At 42.3% G+C, this 16,776-nt stretch overlaps 1 protein-coding gene across 2 annotated transcripts in view; it reads right to left on the bottom strand.

The window, feature by feature from the left end:
* Nucleotides 1–16,776, bottom strand: part of nolo (ADAMTS-like no long nerve cord) — a 280,796-nt gene that overhangs the window by 205,791 nt on the left and 58,229 nt on the right. The window lies entirely within an intron of this gene.

Genomic DNA, 16,776 nt, shown 5'->3' on the forward strand with positions numbered 1-16,776 from the left:
TTCTGATTTGCGCTGTATAAAGCTGCAAATGTCGAGTACAACGCGCTTCGAAATGTCCATGTATCGCGAAAAACAGCGGAGATACGTTGAATTGAATTTTTGGTCGTGAGCATTAAAAAACATTAAAATTGCATCCGATTTGTGAGGGGCCAGGGTGGACACAGCGCAAACCTTTTGATTTGCGCTGTATAAAGCAGCAAATGTCGAGTACAACGCGCTTCGAAATGTCCATGTATCGCGAAAAACAGCGGAGATACGTTGATTTGTATTTTTGGTCGTGAGCATTAAAAAACATTAAAATTGCATCCGATTTGTGAGGGGCCAGTATGGACACAGCGCAAATCTTCTGATTTGCGCTGTATAAAGCAGCAAATGCCGAGTACAACGCGCTTCGAAATGTCCATGTATCGCGAAAAACAGCGGAGATACGTTGAATTGAATTTTTGGTCTTGAGCATTAAAAAGAATGAAAATTGTATCGGATTTCACAGGGGCCAGTGTGGACACAGCGCAAACCTTCTGATTTGCGCTGTATAAAGCAGCAAATGCCGAGTACAACGCGCTTCGAAATGTCCATGTATCGCGAAAAACAGCGGAGATACGTTGAATTGTATTTTTGGTCTTGAGCATTAAAAAACATTAAAATTGCATGGGATTGGACAGGGACCACTGCTGACACAGCGCAAATCTTCTGATTTGCGCTGTATAAAGCAGCAAATGTCGAGTACAACGCGCTTCGAAATGTCCATGTATCGCGAAAAACAGCGGAGATACGTCGAGTTGTATTTTTGGTCGTGAGCATTAAAAAACATTAAAATTGCATTCGATTTGTGAGGGGCCAGGGTGGACACAGCGCAAACCTTTTGATTTGCGCTGTATAAAGCAGCAAATGTCGAGTACAACGCGCTTCGAAATGTCCATGTATCGCGAAAAACAGCGGAGATACGTTGAATTGAATTTTTGGTCGTGAGCATTAAAAAACATTAAAATTGCATCCGATTTGTGAGGGGCCAGTGTGGACACAGCGCAAATCTTCTGATTTGCGCTGTATAAAGCAGCAAATGTCGAGTACAACGCGCTTCGAAATGTCCATGTATCGCGAAAAACAGCGGAGATACGTTGAATTGTATTTTTGGTCTTGAGCATTAAAAAACATTAAAATTGCATGGGATTGGACAGGGACCACTGCTGACGCAGCGCAAACCTTTTGATTTGCGCTGTATAAAGCTGCAAATGTCGAGTACAACGCGCTTCGAAATGTTCATGTATCGCGAAAAACAGCGGAGATACGTTGAATTGAATTTTTGGTCTTGAGCATTAAAAAAACATTAAAATTGTATCGGATTTCACAGGGGCCAGTGTGGACACAGGGCAAAACTTCTGATCTGCGCTGTATAAAGCAGCAAATGTCGAGTACAACGCACTTCGAAATGTCCATGTATCGCGAAAAACAGCGGAGATACGTTGAATTGAATTTTTGGTCTTGAGCATTAAAAAACATTAAAATTGCATGAGATTGGACAGGGACCACTGCTGACGCAGCGCAAACCTTTTGATTTGCGCTGTATAAAGCTGCAAATGCCGAGTACAACGCGCTTCGAAATGTCCATGTATCGCGAAAAACAGCGGAGATACGTTGAATTGAATTTTTGGTCTTGAGCATTAAAAAACATTAAAATTGCATGAGATTGGACAGGGACCACTGCTGACGCAGCGCAAACCTTTTGATTTGCGCTGTATAAAGCTGCAAATGTCGAGTACAACGCGCTTCGAAATGTCCATGTATCGCGAAAAACAGCGGAGATACGTTGAATTGAATTTTTGGTCTTGAGCATTAAAAAAACATTAAAATTGTATCGGATTTCACAGGGGCCAGTGTGGACACAGCGCAAACCTTCTGATTTGCGCTGTATAAAGCTGCAAATGTCGAGTACAACGCGCTTCGAAATGTCCATGTATCGCGAAAAACAGCGGAGATACGTTGAATTGAATTTTTGGTCGTGAGCATTAAAAAACATTAAAATTGCATCCGATTTGTGAGGGGCCAGGGTGGACACAGCGCAAACCTTTTGATTTGCGCTGTATAAAGCAGCAAATGTCGAGTACAACGCGCTTCGAAATGTCCATGTATCGCGAAAAACAGCGGAGATACGTTGATTTGTATTTTTGGTCGTGAGCATTAAAAAACATTAAAATTGCATCCGATTTGTGAGGGGCCAGTATGGACACAGCGCAAATCTTCTGATTTGCGCTGTATAAAGCAGCAAATGCCGAGTACAACGCGCTTCGAAATGTCCATGTATCGCGAAAAACAGCGGAGATACGTTGAATTGAATTTTTGGTCTTGAGCATTAAAAAGAATGAAAATTGTATCGGATTTCACAGGGGCCAGTGTGGACACAGCGCAAACCTTCTGATTTGCGCTGTATAAAGCAGCAAATGCCGAGTACAACGCGCTTCGAAATGTCCATGTATCGCGAAAAACAGCGGAGATACGTTGAATTGTATTTTTGGTCTTGAGCATTAAAAAACATTAAAATTGCATGGGATTGGACAGGGACCACTGCTGACACAGCGCAAATCTTCTGATTTGCGCTGTATAAAGCAGCAAATGTCGAGTACAACGCGCTTCGAAATGTCCATGTATCGCGAAAAACAGCGGAGATACGTCGAGTTGTATTTTTGGTCGTGAGCATTAAAAAACATTAAAATTGCATTCGATTTGTGAGGGGCCAGGGTGGACACAGCGCAAACCTTTTGATTTGCGCTGTATAAAGCAGCAAATGTCGAGTACAACGCGCTTCGAAATGTCCATGTATCGCGAAAAACAGCGGAGATACGTTGAATTGAATTTTTGGTCGTGAGCATTAAAAAACATTAAAATTGCATCCGATTTGTGAGGGGCCAGTGTGGACACAGCGCAAATCTTCTGATTTGCGCTGTATAAAGCAGCAAATGTCGAGTACAACGCGCTTCGAAATGTCCATGTATCGCGAAAAACAGCGGAGATACGTTGAATTGTATTTTTGGTCTTGAGCATTAAAAAACATTAAAATTGCATGGGATTGGACAGGGACCACTGCTGACGCAGCGCAAACCTTTTGATTTGCGCTGTATAAAGCTGCAAATGTCGAGTACAACGCGCTTCGAAATGTTCATGTATCGCGAAAAACAGCGGAGATACGTTGAATTGAATTTTTGGTCTTGAGCATTAAAAAAACATTAAAATTGTATCGGATTTCACAGGGGCCAGTGTGGACACAGGGCAAAACTTCTGATCTGCGCTGTATAAAGCAGCAAATGTCGAGTACAACGCACTTCGAAATGTCCATGTATCGCGAAAAACAGCGGAGATACGTTGAATTGAATTTTTGGTCTTGAGCATTAAAAAACATTAAAATTGCATGAGATTGGACAGGGACCACTGCTGACGCAGCGCAAACCTTTTGATTTGCGCTGTATAAAGCTGCAAATGCCGAGTACAACGCGCTTCGAAATGTCCATGTATCGCGAAAAACAGCGGAGATACGTTGAATTGAATTTTTGGTCTTGAGCATTAAAAAACATTAAAATTGCATGAGATTGGACAGGGACCACTGCTGACGCAGCGCAAACCTTTTGATTTGCGCTGTATAAAGCTGCAAATGTCGAGTACAACGCGCTTCGAAATGTCCATGTATCGCGAAAAACAGCGGAGATACGTTGAATTGAATTTTTGGTCTTGAGCATTAAAAAAACATTAAAATTGTATCGGATTTCACAGGGGCCAGTGTGGACACAGCGCAAACCTTCTGATTTGCGCTGTATAAAGCTGCAAATGTCGAGTACAACGCGCTTCGAAATGTCCATGTATCGCGAAAAACAGCGGAGATACGTTGAATTGAATTTTTGGTCGTGAGCATTAAAAAACATTAAAATTGCATCCGATTTGTGAGGGGCCAGGGTGGACACAGCGCAAACCTTTTGATTTGCGCTGTATAAAGCAGCAAATGTCGAGTACAACGCGCTTCGAAATGTCCATGTATCGCGAAAAACAGCGGAGATACGTTGATTTGTATTTTTGGTCGTGAGCATTAAAAAACATTAAAATTGCATCCGATTTGTGAGGGGCCAGTATGGACACAGCGCAAATCTTCTGATTTGCGCTGTATAAAGCAGCAAATGCCGAGTACAACGCGCTTCGAAATGTCCATGTATCGCGAAAAACAGCGGAGATACGTTGAATTGAATTTTTGGTCTTGAGCATTAAAAAGAATGAAAATTGTATCGGATTTCACAGGGGCCAGTGTGGACACAGCGCAAACCTTCTGATTTGCGCTGTATAAAGCAGCAAATGCCGAGTACAACGCGCTTCGAAATGTCCATGTATCGCGAAAAACAGCGGAGATACGTTGAATTGTATTTTTGGTCTTGAGCATTAAAAAACATTAAAATTGCATGGGATTGGACAGGGACCACTGCTGACACAGCGCAAATCTTCTGATTTGCGCTGTATAAAGCAGCAAATGTCGAGTACAACGCGCTTCGAAATGTCCATGTATCGCGAAAAACAGCGGAGATACGTCGAGTTGTATTTTTGGTCGTGAGCATTAAAAAACATTAAAATTGCATTCGATTTGTGAGGGGCCAGGGTGGACACAGCGCAAACCTTTTGATTTGCGCTGTATAAAGCAGCAAATGTCGAGTACAACGCGCTTCGAAATGTCCATGTATCGCGAAAAACAGCGGAGATACGTTGAATTGAATTTTTGGTCGTGAGCATTAAAAAACATTAAAATTGCATCCGATTTGTGAGGGGCCAGTGTGGACACAGCGCAAATCTTCTGATTTGCGCTGTATAAAGCAGCAAATGTCGAGTACAACGCGCTTCGAAATGTCCATGTATCGCGAAAAACAGCGGAGATACGTTGAATTGTATTTTTGGTCTTGAGCATTAAAAAACATTAAAATTGCATGGGATTGGACAGGGACCACTGCTGACGCAGCGCAAACCTTTTGATTTGCGCTGTATAAAGCTGCAAATGTCGAGTACAACGCGCTTCGAAATGTTCATGTATCGCGAAAAACAGCGGAGATACGTTGAATTGAATTTTTGGTCTTGAGCATTAAAAAAACATTAAAATTGTATCGGATTTCACAGGGGCCAGTGTGGACACAGGGCAAAACTTCTGATCTGCGCTGTATAAAGCAGCAAATGTCGAGTACAACGCACTTCGAAATGTCCATGTATCGCGAAAAACAGCGGAGATACGTTGAATTGAATTTTTGGTCTTGAGCATTAAAAAACATTAAAATTGCATGAGATTGGACAGGGACCACTGCTGACGCAGCGCAAACCTTTTGATTTGCGCTGTATAAAGCTGCAAATGCCGAGTACAACGCGCTTCGAAATGTCCATGTATCGCGAAAAACAGCGGAGATACGTTGAATTGAATTTTTGGTCTTGAGCATTAAAAAACATTAAAATTGCATGAGATTGGACAGGGACCACTGCTGACGCAGCGCAAACCTTTTGATTTGCGCTGTATAAAGCTGCAAATGTCGAGTACAACGCGCTTCGAAATGTCCATGTATCGCGAAAAACAGCGGAGATACGTTGAATTGAATTTTTGGTCTTGAGCATTAAAAAAACATTAAAATTGTATCGGATTTCACAGGGGCCAGTGTGGACACAGCGCAAACCTTCTGATTTGCGCTGTATAAAGCTGCAAATGTCGAGTACAACGCGCTTCGAAATGTCCATGTATCGCGAAAAACAGCGGAGATACGTTGAATTGAATTTTTGGTCGTGAGCATTAAAAAACATTAAAATTGCATCCGATTTGTGAGGGGCCAGGGTGGACACAGCGCAAACCTTTTGATTTGCGCTGTATAAAGCAGCAAATGTCGAGTACAACGCGCTTCGAAATGTCCATGTATCGCGAAAAACAGCGGAGATACGTTGATTTGTATTTTTGGTCGTGAGCATTAAAAAACATTAAAATTGCATCCGATTTGTGAGGGGCCAGTATGGACACAGCGCAAATCTTCTGATTTGCGCTGTATAAAGCAGCAAATGCCGAGTACAACGCGCTTCGAAATGTCCATGTATCGCGAAAAACAGCGGAGATACGTTGAATTGAATTTTTGGTCTTGAGCATTAAAAAGAATGAAAATTGTATCGGATTTCACAGGGGCCAGTGTGGACACAGCGCAAACCTTCTGATTTGCGCTGTATAAAGCAGCAAATGCCGAGTACAACGCGCTTCGAAATGTCCATGTATCGCGAAAAACAGCGGAGATACGTTGAATTGTATTTTTGGTCTTGAGCATTAAAAAACATTAAAATTGCATGGGATTGGACAGGGACCACTGCTGACACAGCGCAAATCTTCTGATTTGCGCTGTATAAAGCAGCAAATGTCGAGTACAACGCGCTTCGAAATGTCCATGTATCGCGAAAAACAGCGGAGATACGTCGAGTTGTATTTTTGGTCGTGAGCATTAAAAAACATTAAAATTGCATTCGATTTGTGAGGGGCCAGGGTGGACACAGCGCAAACCTTTTGATTTGCGCTGTATAAAGCAGCAAATGTCGAGTACAACGCGCTTCGAAATGTCCATGTATCGCGAAAAACAGCGGAGATACGTTGAATTGTCTTTTTGGTCGTGAGCATTAAAAAACATTAAAATTGCATCCGATTTGTGAGGGGCCAGTGTTGACACAGCGCAAACCTTCTGATTTGCGCTGTATAAAGCTGCAAATGTCGAGTACAACGCGCTTCGAAATGTCCATGTATCGCGAAAAACAGCGGAGATACGTTGAATTGAATTTTTGGTCTTGAGCATTAAAAAACATTAAAATTGCATGAGATTGGACAGGGACCACTGCTGACGCAGCGCAAACCTTTTGATTTGCGCTGTATAAAGCTGCAAATGTCGAGTACAACGCGCTTCGAAATGTCCATGTATCGCGAAAAACAGCGGAGATACGTTGAATTGAATTTTTGGTCTTGAGCATTAAAAAACATTAAAATTGCATGAGATTGGACAGGGACCACTGCTGACACAGCGCAAATCTTTTGATTTGCGCTGTATAAAGCAGCAAATGTCGAGTACAACGCGCTTCGAAATGTTCATGTATCGCTAAAAACAACGGAGATACGTTGAATTGAATTTTTGGTCTTGAGCATTAAAAAAACATTAAAATTGTATCGGATTTCACAGGGGCCAGTGTGGACACAGGGCAAAACTTCTGATCTGCGCTGTATAAAGCAGCAAATGTCGAGTACAACGCACTTCGAAATGTCCATGTATCGCGAAAAACAGCGGAGATACGTTGAATTGAATTTTTGGTCTTGAGCATTAAAAAACATTAAAATTGCATGAGATTGGACAGGGACCACTGCTGACGCAGCGCAAACCTTTTGATTTGCGCTGTATAAAGCTGCAAATGTCGAGTACAACGCGCTTCGAAATGTCCATGTATCGCGAAAAACAGCGGAGATACGTTGAATTGAATTTTTGGTCTTGAGCATTAAAAAAACATTAAAATTGTATCGGATTTCACAGGGGCCAGTGTGGACACAGCGCAAACCTTCTGATTTGCGCTGTATAAAGCTGCAAATGTCGAGTACAACGCGCTTCGAAATGTCCATGTATCGCGAAAAACAGCGGAGATACGTTGAATTGAATTTTTGGTCGTGAGCATTAAAAAACATTAAAATTGCATCCGATTTGTGAGGGGCCAGGGTGGACACAGCGCAAACCTTTTGATTTGCGCTGTATAAAGCAGCAAATGTCGAGTACAACGCGCTTCGAAATGTCCATGTATCGCGAAAAACAGCGGAGATACGTTGATTTGTATTTTTGGTCGTGAGCATTAAAAAACATTAAAATTGCATCCGATTTGTGAGGGGCCAGTATGGACACAGCGCAAATCTTCTGATTTGCGCTGTATAAAGCAGCAAATGCCGAGTACAACGCGCTTCGAAATGTCCATGTATCGCGAAAAACAGCGGAGATACGTTGAATTGAATTTTTGGTCTTGAGCATTAAAAAGAATGAAAATTGTATCGGATTTCACAGGGGCCAGTGTGGACACAGCGCAAACCTTCTGATTTGCGCTGTATAAAGCAGCAAATGCCGAGTACAACGCGCTTCGAAATGTCCATGTATCGCGAAAAACAGCGGAGATACGTTGAATTGTATTTTTGGTCTTGAGCATTAAAAAACATTAAAATTGCATGGGATTGGACAGGGACCACTGCTGACACAGCGCAAATCTTCTGATTTGCGCTGTATAAAGCAGCAAATGTCGAGTACAACGCGCTTCGAAATGTCCATGTATCGCGAAAAACAGCGGAGATACGTCGAGTTGTATTTTTGGTCGTGAGCATTAAAAAACATTAAAATTGCATTCGATTTGTGAGGGGCCAGGGTGGACACAGCGCAAACCTTTTGATTTGCGCTGTATAAAGCAGCAAATGTCGAGTACAACGCGCTTCGAAATGTCCATGTATCGCGAAAAACAGCGGAGATACGTTGAATTGTCTTTTTGGTCGTGAGCATTAAAAAACATTAAAATTGCATCCGATTTGTGAGGGGCCAGTGTTGACACAGCGCAAACCTTCTGATTTGCGCTGTATAAAGCAGCAAATGCCGAGTACAACGCGCTTCGAAATGTCCATGTATCGCGAAAAACAGCGGAGATACGTTGAATTGTATTTTTGGTCTTGAGCATTAAAAAACATTAAAATTGCATGGGATTGGACAGGGACCACTGCTGACGCAGCGCAAACCTTTTGATTTGCGCTGTATAAAGCTGCAAATGTCGAGTACAACGCGCTTCGAAATGTCCATGTATCGCGAAAAACAGCGGAGATACGTTGAATTGAATTTTTGGTCTTGAGCATTAAAAAACATTAAAATTGCATGAGATTGGACAGGGACCACTGCTGACACAGCGCAAATCTTTTGATTTGCGCTGTATAAAGCAGCAAATGTCGAGTACAACGCGCTTCGAAATGTTCATGTATCGCTAAAAACAACGGAGATACGTTGAATTGAATTTTTGGTCTTGAGCATTAAAAAAACATTAAAATTGTATCGGATTTCACAGGGGCCAGTGTGGACACAGGGCAAAACTTCTGATCTGCGCTGTATAAAGCAGCAAATGTCGAGTACAACGCACTTCGAAATGTCCATGTATCGCGAAAAACAGCGGAGATACGTTGAATTGAATTTTTGGTCTTGAGCATTAAAAAGAATGAAAATTGTATCGGATTTCACAGGGGCCAGTGTGGACACAGCGCAAACCTTCTGATTTGCGCTGTATAAAGCAGCAAATGCCGAGTACAACGCGCTTCGAAATGTCCATGTATGGCGAAAAACAGCGGAGATACGTTGAATTGAATTTTTGGTCTTGAGCATTAAAAAGAATGAAAATTGTATCGGATTTCACAGGGGCCAGTGTGGACACAGCGCAAACCTTCTGATTTGCGCTGTATAAAGCAGCAAATGCCGAGTACAACGCGCTTCGAAATGTCCATGTATCGCGAAAAACAGCGGAGATACGTTGAATTGTATTTTTGGTCTTGAGCATTAAAAAACATTAAAATTGCATGGGATTGGACAGGGACCACTGCTGACACAGCGCAAATCTTCTGATTTGCGCTGTATAAAGCAGCAAATGTCGAGTACAACGCGCTTCGAAATGTCCATGTATCGCGAAAAACAGCGGAGATACGTCGAGTTGTATTTTTGGTCGTGAGCATTAAAAAACATTAAAATTGCATTCGATTTGTGAGGGGCCAGGGTGGACACAGCGCAAACCTTTTGATTTGCGCTGTATAAAGCAGCAAATGTCGAGTACAACGCGCTTCGAAATGTCCATGTATCGCGAAAAACAGCGGAGATACGTTGAATTGTCTTTTTGGTCGTGAGCATTAAAAAACATTAAAATTGCATCCGATTTGTGAGGGGCCAGTGTTGACACAGCGCAAACCTTCTGATTTGCGCTGTATAAAGCTGCAAATGTCGAGTACAACGCGCTTCGAAATGTCCATGTATCGCGAAAAACAGCGGAGATACGTTGAATTGAATTTTTGGTCTTGAGCATTAAAAAACATTAAAATTGCATGAGATTGGACAGGGACCACTGCTGACGCAGCGCAAACCTTTTGATTTGCGCTGTATAAAGCTGCAAATGTCGAGTACAACGCGCTTCGAAATGTCCATGTATCGCGAAAAACAGCGGAGATACGTTGAATTGAATTTTTGGTCTTGAGCATTAAAAAACATTAAAATTGCATGAGATTGGACAGGGACCACTGCTGACACAGCGCAAATCTTTTGATTTGCGCTGTATAAAGCAGCAAATGTCGAGTACAACGCGCTTCGAAATGTTCATGTATCGCTAAAAACAACGGAGATACGTTGAATTGAATTTTTGGTCTTGAGCATTAAAAAAACATTAAAATTGTATCGGATTTCACAGGGGCCAGTGTGGACACAGGGCAAAACTTCTGATCTGCGCTGTATAAAGCAGCAAATGTCGAGTACAACGCACTTCGAAATGTCCATGTATCGCGAAAAACAGCGGAGATACGTTGAATTGAATTTTTGGTCTTGAGCATTAAAAAACATTAAAATTGCATGAGATTGGACAGGGACCACTGCTGACGCAGCGCAAACCTTTTGATTTGCGCTGTATAAAGCTGCAAATGTCGAGTACAACGCGCTTCGAAATGTCCATGTATCGCGAAAAACAGCGGAGATACGTTGAATTGAATTTTTGGTCTTGAGCATTAAAAAAACATTAAAATTGTATCGGATTTCACAGGGGCCAGTGTGGACACAGCGCAAACCTTCTGATTTGCGCTGTATAAAGCTGCAAATGTCGAGTACAACGCGCTTCGAAATGTCCATGTATCGCGAAAAACAGCGGAGATACGTTGAATTGAATTTTTGGTCGTGAGCATTAAAAAACATTAAAATTGCATCCGATTTGTGAGGGGCCAGGGTGGACACAGCGCAAACCTTTTGATTTGCGCTGTATAAAGCAGCAAATGTCGAGTACAACGCGCTTCGAAATGTCCATGTATCGCGAAAAACAGCGGAGATACGTTGATTTGTATTTTTGGTCGTGAGCATTAAAAAACATTAAAATTGCATCCGATTTGTGAGGGGCCAGTATGGACACAGCGCAAATCTTCTGATTTGCGCTGTATAAAGCAGCAAATGCCGAGTACAACGCGCTTCGAAATGTCCATGTATCGCGAAAAACAGCGGAGATACGTTGAATTGAATTTTTGGTCTTGAGCATTAAAAAGAATGAAAATTGTATCGGATTTCACAGGGGCCAGTGTGGACACAGCGCAAACCTTCTGATTTGCGCTGTATAAAGCAGCAAATGCCGAGTACAACGCGCTTCGAAATGTCCATGTATCGCGAAAAACAGCGGAGATACGTTGAATTGTATTTTTGGTCTTGAGCATTAAAAAACATTAAAATTGCATGGGATTGGACAGGGACCACTGCTGACACAGCGCAAATCTTCTGATTTGCGCTGTATAAAGCAGCAAATGTCGAGTACAACGCGCTTCGAAATGTTCATGTATCGCTAAAAACAACGGAGATACGTTGAATTGAATTTTTGGTCTTGAGCATTAAAAAAACATTAAAATTGTATCGGATTTCACAGGGGCCAGTGTGGACACAGGGCAAAACTTCTGATCTGCGCTGTATAAAGCAGCAAATGTCGAGTACAACGCACTTCGAAATGTCCATGTATCGCGAAAAACAGCGGAGATACGTTGAATTGAATTTTTGGTCTTGAGCATTAAAAAACATTAAAATTGCATCCGATTTGTGAGGGGCCAGGGTGGACACAGCGCAAACCTTTTGATTTGCGCTGTATAAAGCAGCAAATGTCGAGTACAACGCGCTTCGAAATGTCCATGTATCGCGAAAAACAGCGGAGATACGTTGAATTGTCTTTTTGGTCGTGAGCATTAAAAAACATTAAAATTGCATCCGATTTGTGAGGGGCCAGTGTTGACACAGCGCAAACCTTCTGATTTGCGCTGTATAAAGCAGCAAATGCCGAGTACAACGCGCTTCGAAATGTCCATGTATGGCGAAAAACAGCGGAGATACGTTGAATTGAATTTTTGGTCTTGAGCATTAAAAAACATTAAAATTGCATGAGATTGGACAGGGAAAACTGCTGACACAGCGCAAACCTTTTGATTTGCGCTGTATAAAGCAGCAAATGTCGAGTACAACGCGCTTCGAAATGTCCATGTATCGCGAAAAACAGCGGAGATACGTTGAATTGTCTTTTTGGTCGTGAGCATTAAAAAACATTAAAATTGCATCCGATTTGTGAGGGGCCAGTGTTGACACAGCGCAAACCTTCTGATTTGCGCTGTATAAAGCAGCAAATGCCGAGTACAACGCGCTTCGAAATGTCCATGTATCGCGAAAAACAGCGGAGATACGTTGAATTGTCTTTTTGGTCGTGAGCATTAAAAAACATTAAAATTGCATCCGATTTGTGAGGGGCCAGTGTTGACACAGCGCAAACCTTCTGATTTGCGCTGTATAAAGCTGCAAATGTCGAGTACAACGCGCTTCGAAATGTCCATGTATCGCGAAAAACAGCGGAGATACGTTGAATTGAATTTTTGGTCTTGAGCATTAAAAAAACATTAAAATTGTATCGGATTTCACAGGGGCCAGTGTGGACACAGGGCAAAACTTCTGATCTGCGCTGTATAAAGCAGCAAATGTCGAGTACAACGCACTTCGAAATGTCCATGTATCGCGAAAAACAGCGGAGATACGTTGAATTGAATTTTTGGTCTTGAGCATTAAAAAGAATGAAAATTGTATCGGATTTCACAGGGGCCAGTGTGGACACAGCGCAAACCTTCTGATTTGCGCTGTATAAAGCAGCAAATGCCGAGTACAACGCGCTTCGAAATGTCCATGTATCGCGAAAAACAGCGGAGATACGTTGAATTGAATTTTTGGTCGTGAGCATTAAAAAACATTAAAATTGCATCCGATTTGTGAGGGGCCAGGGTGGACACAGCGCAAACCTTTTGATTTGCGCTGTATAAAGCAGCAAATGTCGAGTACAACGCGCTTCGAAATGTCCATGTATCGCGAAAAACAGCGGAGATACGTTGAATTGTCTTTTTGGTCGTGAGCATTAAAAAACATTAAAATTGCATCCGATTTGTGAGGGGCCAGTGTTGACACAGCGCAAACCTTCTGATTTGCGCTGTATAAAGCAGCAAATGCCGAGTACAACGCGCTTCGAAATGTCCATGTATGGCGAAAAACAGCGGAGATACGTTGAATTGAATTTTTGGTCTTGAGCATTAAAAAACATTAAAATTGCATGAGATTGGACAGGGACCACTGCTGACGCAGCGCAAACCTTTTGATTTGCGCTGTATAAAGCTGCAAATGTCGAGTACAACGCGCTTCGAAATGTCCATGTATCGCGAAAAACAGCGGAGATACGTTGAATTGAATTTTTGGTCTTGAGCATTAAAAAACATTAAAATTGCATGAGATTGGACAGGGACCACTGCTGACACAGCGCAAATCTTTTGATTTGCGCTGTATAAAGCAGCAAATGTCGAGTACAACGCGCTTCGAAATGTTCATGTATCGCTAAAAACAACGGAGATACGTTGAATTGAATTTTTGGTCTTGAGCATTAAAAAAACATTAAAATTGTATCGGATTTCACAGGGGCCAGTGTGGACACAGGGCAAAACTTCTGATCTGCGCTGTATAAAGCAGCAAATGTCGAGTACAACGCACTTCGAAATGTCCATGTATCGCGAAAAACAGCGGAGATACGTTGAATTGAATTTTTGGTCTTGAGCATTAAAAAACATTAAAATTGCATCCGATTTGTGAGGGGCCAGGGTGGACACAGCGCAAACCTTTTGATTTGCGCTGTATAAAGCAGCAAATGTCGAGTACAACGCGCTTCGAAATGTCCATGTATCGCGAAAAACAGCGGAGATACGTTGATTTGTATTTTTGGTCGTGAGCATTAAAAAACATTAAAATTGCATCCGATTTGTGAGGGGCCAGTATGGACACAGCGCAAATCTTCTGATTTGCGCTGTATAAAGCAGCAAATGTCGAGTACAACGCGCTTCGAAATGTCCATGTATCGCGAAAAACAGCGGAGATACGTTGAATTGTATTTTTGGTCTTGAGCATTAAAAAACATTAAAATTGCATGGGATTGGACAGGGACCACTGCTGACACAGCGCAAACCTTTTGATTTGCGCTGTATAAAGCTGCAAATGTCGAGTACAACGCGCTTCGAAATGTCCATGTATCGCGAAAAACAGCGGAGATACGTTGAATTGTCTTTTTGGTCGTGAGCATTAAAAAACATTAAAATTGCATCCGATTTGTGAGGGGCCAGTGTGGACACAGGGCAAACCTTCTGATTTGCGCTGTATAAAGCAGCAAATGTCGAGTACAACGCGCTTCGAAATGTCCATGTATCGCGAAAAACAGCGGAGATACGTTGAATTGTCTTTTTGGTCGTGAGCATTAAAAAACATTAAAATTGCATCCGATTTGTGAGGGGCCAGTGTGGACACAGGGCAAACCTTCTGATTTGCGCTGTATAAAGCAGCAAATGCCGAGTACAACGCGCTTCGAAATGTCCATGTATCGCGAAAAACAGCGGAGATACGTTGAATTGTATTTTTGGTCTTGAGCATTAAAAAACATTAAAATTGCATGGGATTGGACAGGGACCACTGCTGACACAGCGCAAACCTTTTGATTTGCGCTGTATAAAGCTGCAAATGTCGAGTACAACGCGCTTCGAAATGTCCATGTATCGCGAAAAACAGCGGAGATACGTTGAATTGTCTTTTTGGTCGTGAGCATTAAAAAACATTAAAATTGCATCCGATTTGTGAGGGGCCAGTGTGGACACAGGGCAAACCTTCTGATTTGCGCTGTAGAAAGCAGCAAATGTCGAGTACAACGCGCTTCGAAATGTCCATGTATCGCGAAAAACAGCGGAGATACGTTGAATTGTCTTTTTGGTCGTGAGCATTAAAAAACATTAAAATTGCATCCGATTTGTGAGGGGCCAGTGTGGACACAGGGCAAACCTTCTGATTTGCGCTGTATAAAGCAGCAAATGTCGAGTACAACGCGCTTCGAAATGTCCATGTATCGCGAAAAACAGCGGAGATACGTTGAATTGTATTTTTGGTCTTGAGCATTAAAAAACATTAAAATTGCATGGGATTGGACAGGGACCACTGCTGACACAGCGCAAACCTTTTGATTTGCGCTGTATAAAGCTGCAAATGTCGAGTACAACGCGCTTCGAAATGTCCATGTATCGCGAAAAACAGCGGAGATACGTTGAATTGTCTTTTTGGTCGTGAGCATTAAAAAACATTAAAATTGCATCCGATTTGTGAGGGGCCAGTGTGGACACAGCGCAAACCTTCTGATTTGCGCTGTATAAAGCAGCAAATGCCGAGTACAACGCGCTTCGAAATGTCCATGTATCGCGAAAAACAGCGGAGATACGTTGAATTGAATTTTTGGTCGTGAGCATTAAAAAACATTAAAATTGCATCCGATTTGTGAGGGGCCAGGGTGGACACAGCGCAAACCTTTTGATTTGCGCTGTATAAAGCAGCAAATGTCGAGTACAACGCGCTTCGAAATGTCCATGTATCGCGAAAAACAGCGGAGATACGTTGAATTGTATTTTTGGTCTTGAGCATTAAAAAACATTAAAATTGCATGGGATTGGACAGGGACCACTGCTGACACAGCGCAAACCTTTTGATTTGCGCTGTATAAAGCTGCAAATGTCGAGTACAACGCGCTTCGAAATGTCCATGTATCGCGAAAAACAGCGGAGATACGTTGAATTGAATTTTTGGTCTTGAGCATTAAAAAACATTAAAATTGCATGAGATTGGACAGGGAAAACTGCTGACACAGCGCAAACCTTTTGATTTGCGCTGTATAAAGCAGCAAATGTCGAGTACAACGCGCTTCGAAATGTCCATGTATCGCGAAAAACAGCGGAGATACGTTGAATTGTCTTTTTGGTCGTGAGCATTAAAAAACATTAAAATTGCATCCGATTTGTGAGGGGCCAGTGTTGACACAGCGCAAACCTTCTGATTTGCGCTGTATAAAGCAGCAAATGCCGAGTACAACGCGCTTCGAAATGTCCATGTATCGCGAAAAACAGCGGAGATACGTTGAATTGTCTTTTTGGTCGTGAGCATTAAAAAACATTAAAATTGCATCCGATTTGTGAGGGGCCAGTGTTGACACAGCGCAAACCTTCTGATTTGCGCTGTATAAAGCTGCAAATGTCGAGTACAACGCGCTTCGAAATGTCCATGTATCGCGAAAAACAGCGGAGATACGTTGAATTGAATTTTTGGTCTTGAGCATTAAAAAAACATTAAAATTGTATCGGATTTCACAGGGGCCAGTGTGGACACAGGGCAAAACTTCTGATCTGCGCTGTATAAAGCAGCAAATGTCGAGTACAACGCACTTCGAAATGTCCATGTATCGCGAAAAACAGCGGAGATACGTTGAATTGAATTTTTGGTCTTGAGCATTAAAAAGAATGAAAATTGTATCGGATTTCACAGGGGCCAGTGTGGACACAGCGCAAACCTTCTGATTTGCGCTGTATAAAGCAGCAAATGCCGAGTACAACGCGCTTCGAAATGTCCATGTATCGCGAAAAACAGC

Source organism: Bombus vancouverensis, chromosome 7, assembly GCF_051014615.1.
Source record: "Bombus vancouverensis nearcticus chromosome 7, iyBomVanc1_principal, whole genome shotgun sequence".
NCBI classification, from domain to species: domain Eukaryota; kingdom Metazoa; phylum Arthropoda; class Insecta; order Hymenoptera; family Apidae; genus Bombus; species Bombus vancouverensis.